We start from the raw sequence: 13,654 nt of genomic DNA on the forward strand, positions 1-13,654 counted from the left end.
GCCCACACAGCAGTTTTCTGTCTGGGCATGCTGGGATTTGTAATTTTGCAACATCTAGATGGCCACAATTTGGAGATCACTGTGCGGTAGTTTCTAAACCGTGGCACGAACAGCAAATGGCTGTCTCGCCATGCTGGGAGTTGTAGTTATGTACCTCCAGCTGTTGTATAACTACATCTCCCAGCATGCCCTCCGGCGATCAGTACATTCTGGGAGTTGTAGTTTTGCAACAGCTGGAGGCACACTAGTTGGAAAATACTGAGTTAAATAACAGAACCTAACTGAAGGTTTTCCAACCAGCGTGCCTCCAGCTGTTGCAAAAGTACAACTCCCAGCATGCACGGTCTGTCCCCCCCCCCCCCCCCAATGTGAATGTACAGGGTACATTCACACGGGCGGGTTTACAGTGAGCTTCCTGCTTCAAGTTTGAGCTGCAGCAAATTTTCTATCGCAGCGCAAACTCCTAGAGGGAAACTCACCATAAACCCCCGCCTGTGTGAATGTACCCTAAAAAGACTACACTACACGAACACATAAAAAAGAGTAAAACACTACCTATACACCCCCTTACACTGTTCCCCCCCCCCAATAAAAATGAAAAATTTATCGTATGGCAGTGTTTACAAAACGCAGCCTCCAGCTGTAGCAAAACAACAACTCCAAGCATTTCCGGACAGCCACTGACTGTCCAGGCATGCTGTGAGTTTAGCAACAGCTGGAGGCACCCTGTTTGGGAATCGCTGATGTAGAATACCCCTATGTCCACCCCTATGCAATCCATAATTTAGTCCACAAATGCGCATGATGCTCTCTCACTTCGGAGCCCTGTCGTATTTCAAGGAAACAGTTTAGGGACACATATGGGGTATTTCCGTACTTGGGAGTAATTGGGTTACACATTTTTTTTTTTTTGGGGGGGGGGGGGGAATTCTCCTTTTACCCCTTATAATAAGGAAAAGTTTGGGTTTACACTAACATGCTGGTGTGGCCCCATACTTTTTATTTTCACAAGCGGTAAAAGGAAAAAAAATACCCCTAAAATTTGTAACGCACTTTTCTCCTGAGTATGGAAATACCCCATATGTGGGTGTAAAATGCTCTGCGGATGCACAACAAGGCTCAGGAGTGAGAGCGCACTATGTACATTTGAGGCCTAAATTGGTGATTTGCACAGGGGTGGCTGATTTTACAGTGGTTCTGACATAAACGCAGAAAAATAAATACCCATGTGTGACCCAATCTTGGAAACTACACCCATCATGGAACTTAGCAAGGGGTATAGTGAGCCTTAACACCCCACAGGTGTTTGACAAATTTTCGTTAAAGTTGGATGGGAAAATGAAGAAAAAAAATTTACTATAATGCTGGTGTTACCCTAGATTTTTCATTTTCACAAGGAAAAATAGGAAAAAAGCCCCCCAAAATGTGTAACCCCATTTCTTCTGAGTAAGAACATACCCCATATGTGGATGTAAAGTGCTCTGCGGGCAAACTACAATGCTCAGAAGAGAAGGAGCGACATTGGGCTTTTGGAGAGAAAATTTGTCCAGAATTGAAGGCCACATGTGTTTACAAAGCCCCCATAGTGCCAGAACAATGGACCCCCCCCCCCCCCACATGTGACCCCATTTTGGAAGCTACACCCCTCACGTAATGTAATAAGGGGTACAGTGAGCATTTACGCCCCACAGGTGTCTGACAGATTTTTGGAACAGTGGTCTGTAAAAATGAAAAATGTAATTTTTCATTTGCTCAACCCACTGTTCCAAAGATCTTTTAAACGCTGGTGGCGTGTAAATGCTCACTGCACCCCTTATTAAATTCTTTGAGGGGTGTAGTTTTCAAAATGGGGTCACATGTGGGGGGTCCACTGTTCTGGCACCACGACTATTCCAACCAAATTCTTGCTCCAAAAGCTCAATGGCGCTCCTTCTCTTCTGAGCATTGTAGTGCGCCAGCAGAGCACTTGACATCCACACATGGGGTATTTCTATACTCAGAAGAAATGGGGTTACAAATTTTGGGGGGCATTTTCTCCTATTACCCCTTGTAAAAATGTAAAATTTGGGGAAAAAAATGCATTTAAGTGAACGTTTTTTTTTTCTCATTTACACATCCGAAAAGTTGTCAAACACCTGTGGGGTGTTAAGGCTCACTGCACCCCTTGTTACGTACCTTGAGGGGTGTAGTTTCCAAAATAGTATGCCATGTGTTTTTTTTTTTTTTTGCTCTTCTGGCACCATAGGGCTTCCTAAATGTGATATGCCCCCCAAAAACCATATGAGCTAAATTTGCTTTCCAAAAGCCAAATGTGACTCCTTCTCTTCTGAGCATTGTAGTATGCCCGCAGTGCACTTGACGTCCACTTATGGGGTATTTCCATACTCAGAAGAGATGGGGTTACAAATTTTGGGGGACATTTTCTCCTATTAACCCTTGTAAAAATGTAAAATTTGGGGGAAAAACTGCATTTTAGGGGAAAAAAATAATTTAATTTACACATGAAAAGTAGTCAAACACCTGTGGGGTGTTAAAGCTCACTGGACCCCTTCTTACGTTCCTTGAAGCATGTCGTTTCCAAAATAGTATGCCATGTGTTTTTTTTTCTTTTTCTTTTTTTTTTTTTTGCTGTTCTGGCACCATAGGGGCTTCTTAAATGTGGCATACCCCCCAAAAACCATTTCACAAAAACTCACTCTCCAAAATCCCATTGTCGCTCCTTCCCTTCTGAGACCTCTAGTGCACCCACAGAGCACTTGACATACACATATATTTCCTTACTCAAGAGAAATTGGGTTACAAATTTTAGGGTGATTTCTCTCCTTTTACCCATTGTAAAAAAATGTTTAACTTTGTCTACAAGAAAAAAAATGAAGTTTTTGAATTTTCTCCTTCGCTTTGCTGCTATTCCTGTGAAACACCTAAAGGGTTAACAAACTTTCTGAATGTCATTTTGAATACTTTGAGGGGTGCAGTTTTTATAATGGGGTCATTTATGGGGTATTTCTAATATGAAGGCCCTTCAAATCCACTTAAAAAATTAACTGGTCCCTGAAAAATTCAGATTTTGAAATTTTTTTGAAAAATTAGAAAATTGCTGCTGAAATTTGAAGCCCTCTGGTGTCTTCCAAAAGTAAAAACATGTCAACTTTATGATGCAATCATAAAGTAGACATATTGTATATGTGAATCAATATATAATGTATGTGGGATGTCCATTTTCCTTATAAGCAGAGAGTTTCAAAGTTTCAAAAAAAAATGCTAAATTTTCATTTTTTTCATAAAATTTTGGAATTTTTCACCAAGAAATGATGCAAGTATTGATGAAATTTTACCACTAACATAAAGTAGAATATGTCACGAAAAAACAATCTCAGAATCAGAATGAAAAGTAAAAGCATCCCAGAGTTATTAATGCTTAAAGTGACAGTGGTCAGATGTGCAAAAAATGCTCTGGTCCTTAAGGTTAAAATGGGCTGGGTCCTCAAGGGGTTAAGGAGTTAAAGGGTTTGTCCAGCAAAAGAAACAACCTTTGTGTGGTGTCAAAAAGTATAATAAAGCAACTTATTAATGTTATTAGCCATACTGCACAGATCTTCCATTATTAGCTGAGCTGTGTGGCTTGTAGCTGTGACATCACGTCATACTCTCTGAAAGCACAGCTCCCATCCCTGCTCCTCCCTTTCCCTCCTGTCTGCTCGGGATAAGACCATTGATGTGAAGAGATGGAAGCTCATATAACTACTCACTAGATGTTTAAGCAGCAGGAAGCCTTTTTTGGATAAGACAGCAGTGAGCCTGTTATCACTGAAACTACTTTGACTGAAAAAGGCTTCCTACTGCCTTAAAAATCTAATATGCAGTAATACAAGGTCCCCCTCTTTACATCAATTGTCTTTTCCTAAGCATACAGAATGGGGGGGGGGGGGGGGAGGAGGGACAGAGCAGGCTGCTTTCACAGAGTGTGACCTGATGTCATAGCTACAAGCTAGACTGCCTATCTGCTTATAGAAGATCTGTGCTACTAATATTATATTAGTAAGTTGCTTTAGTATACTTTTTGGCACAATACTCAGGTTGTTACTTTCACTGGACAACCTCACTAAAGAGTTTTTTTTGTTAAGACACCATTGCACTGATTCGAATGAATGATGTACTGATACAGTGTGCTTTCTCTGCTGCCCTGTTCTCTCTAATGATGTAGCTTCACCTCATTTTGATCCCATTCCCCTGTGCAGCTAGACGGCTCCTCAGTCTTTACATGGCTGCCTATGGAAGATCATTTGACGTAACATGTCACTGTTCCTTCTCCACTGCACTTGCTCTCTTTGCATGAGTGCAGTGTACTTCTATGGAGAAGGCACAGTAGTGTGTATCATCATGTGCTCCTCCATAGGCACCCCTCAGATCTTCAGCATGGCTGGCTAGAGTATCACCATGCATGTGCCGTTCTCACAGCATCAGCGGCTATGAGCAGAAGAGGAATGTTATGAATATTTGGAGACATTTATTTGGATGCATCAGGGACCAACTGAGGGGGTATACCAGTGCACCAAGGAGCTAGGGAACACCTCGAGTGCACCAAAGACACTCAATTATATACTAGGAATTTGGGGGATATTGCAGAGATGTCGACACATAGGAAAAAGATAGCTGGGGGTGATTTATCAAAACCTGTCCAGAGGAAAAGTTGTCTAGTTGCCCATAGCAACCAATCAGATCGCTACTTTCATTTTGCAGAGGCCTTGTTTAAAATGAAAGAAGCGATCTGATTGGTTGCCATTGGCAACTGGGCAACTTTTCCTCTGCACAGGTTTTGATAAATCACCCCCAGAAAGACCTTGCAATCTGGGTCACCCACATTATCAGCCAGTATCAGCAGTTTAATGTGGGTAAGCTTACTGTTTAACTTTTCCTTTTAATGTGTATTTGGTCCCTACCCAATCGATACTTCTTTATAAGGGTATGTTCACACAGGCGGATTTTTTAGCGGGTTTTCCGCTGCGTATTTGAAAGTGGGCGGGCTCTTCTCAGCTGTCCGCAGCAGATTTTCCGTGGCGGAATGTACACTGCGGAAAATTTGCCGCAAGCCCCATTGAAGTCAGTAGGGACTGTGGTGGATTTTCCGCAGCATAAATTCCGCCGCGGAAAAACTGCTGTGGACAGCCGAGAAGAGCTCGCCCACTTTAAAATATGCAGCGGAAAACCTGCAAAAAAATCCGCGCGTCTGAACGTACCCTTAGGCTAAGGGACATACAAAAGTAATATATAATGGTGCGACAATGGAAAAGCAATATTAACAACACAAGCAATAATGGAAAAGTCCAATAACATTTTATTTCATCCCTTCCATGATAGGTGAGTGGTATAATACTTATTTTATAATATGATAAAGCATCATGATACTGTGCAAAGAACTAGTGTCAAAGGCAGAAAGGGGAGGGCACACTGAATACAGCTAAATACAGAGGTGAATAACATTTATAAGGGAAACCTTTTTAATGTATTTATAACAATCTGTTTAGAACTTGAAAGCTATATATAGAAGTGAAAAAAGGATTCATACGTAGGTACTTCCTTACTTATTCAGTGTTAAAGTTTCACATGAGCAACTTCAGCATCACTGGTTACGAATTCTCAGTAAAAGAATTCTCAGTAAAAGGGGATGTTCCCCCCCCACACACACACAGTAACTGCTCCCTTAGTGCTTCCACACACACAGTAAATGCACCCAGAGGCGCAGCTGCAGCCTCTGTAAAGGGGGCGCAGACGTGCTCCCCGCCCCTTTTTTTTTAAAAATCTAGACGGCCGCTGAGGTGTGCGGGTCACCTAGGGCAGCGGCAGCCTTTTTTTTTAAATTACCTCCCAGGCAGCCTGTGGCGTACAGTAAGAGTACCGCAGTGGCTGCCTGGGAGCATAGCGAAACGTCACTTCATTGATGACGTGCAACGTGGTCCCGTGGCAGCTGCAGAGAGGAGCGCGGGGGGTGAGGGAGATGCGCATGTGCACGCCGTCATTCTTCCTCATCGCCTCATGTGCCTGCACCGCCGCCTGTGCCAGCGCCAGGCTCTTCTTCCTAAAACCTGCTGCCAGTGACAATAAATAGGTAACCACCCCCCACGGGCCCCTACTTTGTTATATACCCTTTGTTGGCAATGACAGAGGTCAAACGCTTTCTGTAAGTCTTCCCAAGCTTTTCACACACTGTTGCTGGTATTTTGGCCCATTCTTCCATGCAGATCTCCTCTAGAGCAGATATTTTTTGTGGCTGTCCCTGGGCAACATGGACTTTCAACTCCCTCCAAAGGAATGAGATCAGGAGACTAGCTAGGCCACTCCAGAACCTTGAAATGCTTCTCACGAAGCCACTCCTTTGTTGCCCGGGTGGTGTGTTTGGGATCATTGACATGCTGAAAGACCCAGCCATATTTCATCTACAATGCCCTTGCTGATGAAAGGAGGTTTTTACTCAAAATCTCATGATATATGGCCCCATTCATTATTTCCTTTACACAGATCAGTCATCCTGGTCCCTTAGCAGAAAAACAGCCCCAAAGCATGATGTTTCTACCCCCCATGCTTCACAGTAGGTATGGTGTTCTTTGGATGCAACTCAGCATTCTTTCTTCTCCAAACATGACGAGTTGAGTTTTTACCAAAAAGTAACAGAGGAAACTCTTAAAGAAGAAGTTACAGGTCTGTGAGAGCCAGAAATCTTGCTTGTTTGTAGGTGAAACAACAACAAAGACGTGGTCTTAAATGGCAGGAGGTGCTCAACCCCAAATGCAGTTGTGCATATATACTGGGGGAGCAGATCCTGCCCTTGTAGTCCGTTGCTAAGGGCGATCCCCAGCATAATAATGCATACAATGGAGGATGTCTGCAACAGACTACAAGTGCCACAATGGCATCCTCCACCAGATAAACGGTGTGGATGTGTAACAATTAGAATACAATACAGGAATTTAGGTGCACTACTGTGGTACATGTATACAATGACATTGGCTATCCCTCAACACTGATGTTAAAATTGAGACTTTCGCCAGTATATCCTTAGATGAAGGACATACCAGAGCCCGCACACCAACGCCAAGGTTTCTCAAGTGGCATGTGACCTAACACTAACCTACCTGTGCGTGATAAGCAAAAACCAGGGGCCAGTGGGCAATTACAGCAGCATTAGGCCGACTCGCAGCCTGCTTCCAGTGTGACTGAGCACACATACAATGGGAGGAGGGAGAGAGAGGCTACAAGTCTGTAGGTGACCAAATACTTATTTTCCACCATAATTTGCAAATACATTCTTAAAAAATCAGACAATGGGATTTAATGGATTTTTTTCTCATTATGACTCTCATTGTTGAGGTATACCCATGATGAAAATTACAGGCCTCTCTCATCTTTTTAAGTGGGAGAACTTGCACGATTGGTGGCTGACTAAATACTTTTTTGCCCCACTGTAAGTGAACTGCTGTCTACACGGAAAGTAATGTAATGTGACCTTGCATTTACTGTAATGGATAGATTTTCCACAATGGGTGCCACCCATCGGACAAAATATCACTATTTCAGTGAATGCAAGGTCACATGACATTACTTATCCTGTACTGATGCTGAGTTATATCCTGTATTATACTCCAGAGCTGCACTCACTATTCTGCCAGTGGGGTCACTGTGTACATACATGACATTACTTATTCTGTACTGATCCTGTATTATGCTTCAGAACCACTTTTTTTTTTTTACTTTTTTTTGGGAGGGGGGTACAATTTTATGGGCCTGCCTCGGGCGCAAAAAGAGCTAGCTACAGCTCTGAATGCACTCTTTGTGACTTAACAAGCAACAAGTGACCCCTTAGTGTCAAAAAACACATTAATGCTCCCTTAGTGTCCCTTTAGTGCCTCAATTAACCATAAGTGTTCCCACAGTGCCTTCCCACAAAGTAAGTTAATTATTATTGCCCATACACAGTAAGATCCTCCTTGTGTCCTGGTATGTCACTGTAAATTTGCACATTCATAGTTCCTTCAATTATGTGACATTGTCAGTACCATTTGTTGAAAAGCAGCCCCTCACCATGATGTTCCCACCTCCAGACTTCACTGTTAGTATGGTATTTTTAGGGTGATGTGCAGGGCCATTTCTCCTCCAAACATTGTGTGTATTATCACATCCAATCTGTTCCATTTTGCTCTCACTTGACCACACTATATTCACCCAGTATTTCACTGGCTTATTGAAATGCTGTGCAGCAAACTTTAAACAAGCTTCAAGATTGTTTTTATTCAGCAATGTATTCTTGCATGGTGAGCGTACACACAGGCCGTGGCAGCGGAGTGCATTACTTACTGTTTTCTTTTAGACAACAGTACCTGCTAACTTCAGGCCTTTTTGAAGCTCTCCACAATTGGTCCTTGGCTCTTGGACACCTCTTCTGATTATTCTTTTCACTTCTCTGTCAGAAATCTTGTGAAGAGCAACTGGTTGAGGCACATTTTTGGTGAAATGATTGTCTTTCCACTTCTGTATTATGGCCCCAAACAGGGCTCACTGGAACATTCAAAACCTTTAACCAACACTATTGTAACATTTTGCAACAACCAAGTTGTGAAGGTCTTGAGACAGCTCTTATTCATCATACGTGCCTTGTGTGACACCTTGGCCTTTGCAGCCATCACTGGGGTCTTAATTTGTACTGACAAAGGGCTTGATAGCTTTTTAATTACTGATACATTTAGGGTGTTGTCTTGGCTTTCCATGCTTTTTTGCACCTCCATGCTTTCACCTTTTTGCATGAGTTCAAATATTTTTCCTCTGTGTCATTTCACGTTATTACACATAACTTTTTTTCTGAGCATATTTATTTTGGTTTCTTTGTATGTATTGATTATTTGGGTTGTTGTTAACATGTCAATATCACCTTTGGAAATATATTTAGAAAGAAAACTGGTGAAATGTTTAATAATTATTTCACTTGCTGTAAGTGCCCCCTGCAAAACAAAAACAAAATTAAAAAAATAAACCAAAACCCTGAACCCATTACCTCATTGAACTGCTGCTTATGCTGTATGCCTGTATGCCTCTTCTGGTCTTTGGCTGCACTGTCAGTGTAAAAGTGCAGGTAGATGGGGTAACATTAGTGCACCTGCCTGCATCTAGGTCTGAAACATTGAAACATCACTATATTGTATAGTTACCTTCTCATGTACTTGCTATTATTCTTAAATATCCAGTGATTTTTATAGGTTGTTAGATACATATAGGCTTAGCATGATAAATATTCTAAGGCTGCGTTCACATCACGATTTCTCCATCCGACTTGAGTAACCGATTTTATAACTTAAAATCGTATATAAAGTCGGATCCATTGACCTACATAAAAAAATCGGATCAGTGGCCTTGCCGAACAGCCATTTAGGTCATGCCAATATAGGACCGATTTCACTGTTGATATTAATACTTTGGTACTTTTTTCCTCCAGCATCTTCACAAGTTATCCTCCTTTATGAATGGTATGATGCATGTGTGGTCCCATATTGTATAAACTAAATGTGGAACCTTCAGGTATTTGGAAGTTGCTCCCAAGGATGGACTATATTTGTGGAGGTCCACAATTCTTTTTATGATGTCTCTTTCTTATTTCTTTAGATTTTCCATCATGTCAAGCAAAGAGGAAGTAGGCTTTGAAAGTAAACAGTAGAAGAGAGAAGCAGGAAAACAAAAATGATAAAGAAAAGGTGGGAGACAATGGGAAAAAAAATAGAGAATAAGCTCTTACTTGGATAGATAAAAAGCGTAGTTTATTTGTAATAGAATACGTAAATATAAAAATGGAAAAAGCGCTGGGCCCTAGCACTTATACTTTCCAATACATATATAATATTTAAAATAAATCATTTATAATGTACAACATGGTCAGTAGACTAAGCACTATGTAAATATACAGTTTATATCTTAATCATATATAGATAGACTCGGTACTGCGACCGCAAGATGTTCCAATATAGTTAAATAATCTCGGTACTGCGACCGTAAAGGTGTTCCAAATAGTCAAATAATCAACGGTACTGCGATTGTATGGCAGCTGCCACAATTCTCCAAATGAATACTCCAAAAGAATCAAGTCACAAAGTAGCAGTGCTGTGACAGCAAATAGTTCGATAGGACACAGTGTATCAATGTGTCAATGTAACACTATGTTGCTGTACAGACAGAGTAAATGCCGGTTGTAAGTATTTTCGCGGTGCTGCGACCTCGCTGGCTCACTCAGAGTGAGGAGGCCATAGTGTGTGATCTTGCAGTGGGCCATAAAAAAGGAGGCTCCAGTGGTTGCAAGGCTGGGTAGTGGAATAAGGGGGGGAACGACTTGTGGTACTGTGCACCTCTCACCCAGTCACTCCTGTAGGCTCTGCGATGTCAGTACTCACTCTGGGAGCGTGGCGGCTTGCTGTGGCTGTCTGCAGTGGCTGGAGCTTGGCTTCTCCTTGTGGTGGTGAGCGTGTTGAGCGCGTGTGTGAATCCAGGCGCGCTGTGATGATCCTGTGGATCATCAGCCTAACCTTGAGGCAAACACCGATCCACAGGATCATCACAGCGCGCCTGTATTCACACACGCGCTCAACACGCTCACCACCACAAGGAGAAGCCGAGCTACAGCCACAGCAAGCTGCCACACTCCCAGAGTGAGGACCGACATCGCAGAACCTACAGGAGTGACTGGGTGAGAGGTACACAGTACCACAAGTCGTTCCCCCCCCTTATTCCACTACCCAGCCTTGCAACCGCTGGAGCCTCCTTTTTTATGGCCCACTGCAAGATCACACACTATGGCCTCCTCACTCTGAGTGAGCCAGCGCGGTCGCAGCACCGCAAAAATACTTACAACCACCGGCATTTACTCTGTCTGTACAGCAACATAGTGATACATTGACACATTGATACACTGTGTCCTATCGAGCTGACTATTTGCTATTCGCGGTCACAGCACTGCTACTTTGTGACTTGATTCTTTTGGAGTATTCATTTGGAGAATTGTGGCAGGTGCCATACAATCGCAGTACCGTTGATTATTTGACTATTTGGAACACCTTTACGGTCGCAGTACCGAGATTATTTGACTATTTTGGAACATCTTGCGGTCGCAGTACCGAGTCTATCTATATATAATTAAGATATAAACTGTATATTTATAAACTGTATATTTACACTATTACTTAGTCTACTGACCATGTTGTACATTTATAAATTATTTATTTTAAATATTATATATGTATTGGAAAGTATAAGTGCTAGGGCCCAGCGCTTTTTCCATTTTTATATTTACCTATTCTATTACAAATAAACTACGCTTTTAATCTATCCAAGTAAAAGCTTATTCTCTATTTTTTTTTCCCATTGTCTCCCACCTTTTCTTTATCATTTTTCATTTTTTATTTTTTCCTGCTTCTCTCTTCTACTTTTTCCTCTCTTCTTCTTCTCTCTTTTTCATCCATTTATTCAACCTACCATATTCTACAAAATTCAGAACACTTATCATTATATACATTAATCACCACCACCACCATTACATATTCACAGACAATACCACATCACTTATAACCATAACACTATTGATTACCACCCAAGACCTTGAGAACCAGTCACTTCCCATTATTCTTATGTATTTATGTTTAATCGGGTATACGGGAGATTATACCCAGACTAAACTTCTCGGTCACCACAATAGATTTACATCTCACATATCTTCGTTTTTCTAGGCCTTGAAAGTAAGCCTTAAAATCCTACCACAGGTACATTGCCAAATAATGTCAATTATCGGAAGCTTCTGAACATGACATTTCTGGATTTTTTCAAGCCACAATCCCTGTTGTATATGTAAACTCGTAACCCATTGGAGGTTTGACGTTGTGACCCATTGGAAGTGAATAAAAATGTAATTACCTATTTGTAAATGTGGTGAGCCATGGGGTGTGAGGTGAAGTGTAAGGGGCAGATGGTGTTGCGCAGGGGTTGATGGTATTAATCCCTTCGTGTTCTTGACGCCAGGGCGTGATTTAACCTTAATCACCCGAAGGTAGCACTGCTAGTCCTAGGTTAGGCAGGGGCAAATAATAGTCCAAGGCCAGGTTAAGGTTAACGGTAGCTTTTACTGAGGTAGACAGATGGTACATTCTAGACAGTTCAGCCAGGATCCCAGAGAGATGACCAGTAACACGGGGGTCCTTGCAGCTTGCTGGGACTTGCAGTGACTTGACAGACTATAGGTGCAGGCCACGCTGACTACAATTGACTTGACTGAAGATGATGACAGATGATAAAGATGACTTGACTTACTGATTTGTGGCTGCAATTTAGGTTGAGGCCTCCAGATGTGCTGGACACTCACCCTGAGATGTCTGGACTGGACTTGACCTCAGCAGAAAGTGAAACACAAGAGAGAGATTGTAGTACCTCCCCCTTTTATAAAGGGGGGCTGAGCAAGGAGCCCATAGGCCAACTGAGGGTCACCTGGTGCTCTCTGGGTAACAAACATATGACTTAAACATGTGACAAACATTATAATGTGACTAACAATTATGTGACCCACTTCAAAGGTCCTTTGCACTTAAAGGAGAACTCCGGAACATAAAAATTGTCCCCCATAGTGCCGGCAGTAAAAAAATAAAGATGTACATACCTTCCTCCGCTCCCCCGGGGCCTCCGCTAACCGGCTCCGGTCTCCGCCGCGATCCACTTCCTGGTTGCTGGTGGTCGGGTGAGTCATACTGCGCTTAGCCAATCACCGGCTGCAGTGAAGTCCCGACTCGGCCGACGATAGGCTGAGCGGCAGTGTGACGTTTTCGGCCCCGGCAGCAGGTGCTGGTGTAGTGAAGAATTTTGTGTCCTGAAGCGTTTCACACTGCCGCTCAGCCTATCACCGGCCGAGTCTGACTTCGCTGCGGCTGGTGATTGGCTGAGCGCACTATGACTCATGCGACCACCGGCAACCAGGAAGTGGATTGCGGCGGAGACCGGAGCCGGTTACCGGAGGCCCCGGGGGAGCGGAGGAAGGTATGTACATCTTTATTTTTTTTTACTGCCGGCAGTATGGGCCACAATTTTTATGTTCCGGAGTTCTCCTTTAATATACAACCTATTCCTGAAGGAGAGCCCTGAGGACGTACAGGGACTCAACCTGACAGGACTGTAGGAACATATCCAGTACTGGGACATCACATAAACATTTATTGGAAAAATGCTTGTGTCGTACAAAGTAGATATCCGAAACAACTTGCTAAAACGAAAGTTTGTTGAAATCCGTGGAGGGGATAAGTATGCATTCAGTCAGCTGCTGACTTCAACCTAAGTGTGTGTTTAAATGAATGACTTTTCTATATCACAAATATATATTTTCTAAGACATTAAAAATACTTTAATGTATTTTAGAATGATTTGCAGCATGATCATTTCAAATAAGAGAAAAGTTGTAAGCAAAGAAAAATCTAGTAAGAAGGAATGAATGATACTGTTTGCTGGATTAGTAGTTTATAATTAGTTTGTGCCTAATATTAGTTCTGGTCATGGTGAGATAACACCTATCAGTGGCTGTGTCTGATGAGTGTACGGAATGTTCTGAGAATTGTGCTGTCTAATGACAGTAGAAGAATGCATCTTT

General features: G+C 42.4%; 1 protein-coding gene across 1 annotated transcript in view; it reads left to right on the forward strand.

Moving 5' to 3' along the window:
• The first annotated feature begins 4,870 nt into the window (after positions 1-4,870).
• MIB1 (MIB E3 ubiquitin protein ligase 1) overlaps positions 4,871-13,654 on the forward strand; it is a 176,688-nt gene continuing 167,904 nt past the window's right edge. The window contains exon 1 of the mRNA XM_056521697.1: positions 4,871-4,888. The gene's annotated coding sequence lies outside the window, so the exon portion shown is untranslated. The remainder of the gene's footprint in view (positions 4,889-13,654) is intronic.

The sequence above is a fragment of the Hyla sarda genome, chromosome 5, assembly GCF_029499605.1.
Source record: "Hyla sarda isolate aHylSar1 chromosome 5, aHylSar1.hap1, whole genome shotgun sequence".
Classification (NCBI taxonomy): Eukaryota; Metazoa; Chordata; class Amphibia; order Anura; family Hylidae; genus Hyla; species Hyla sarda.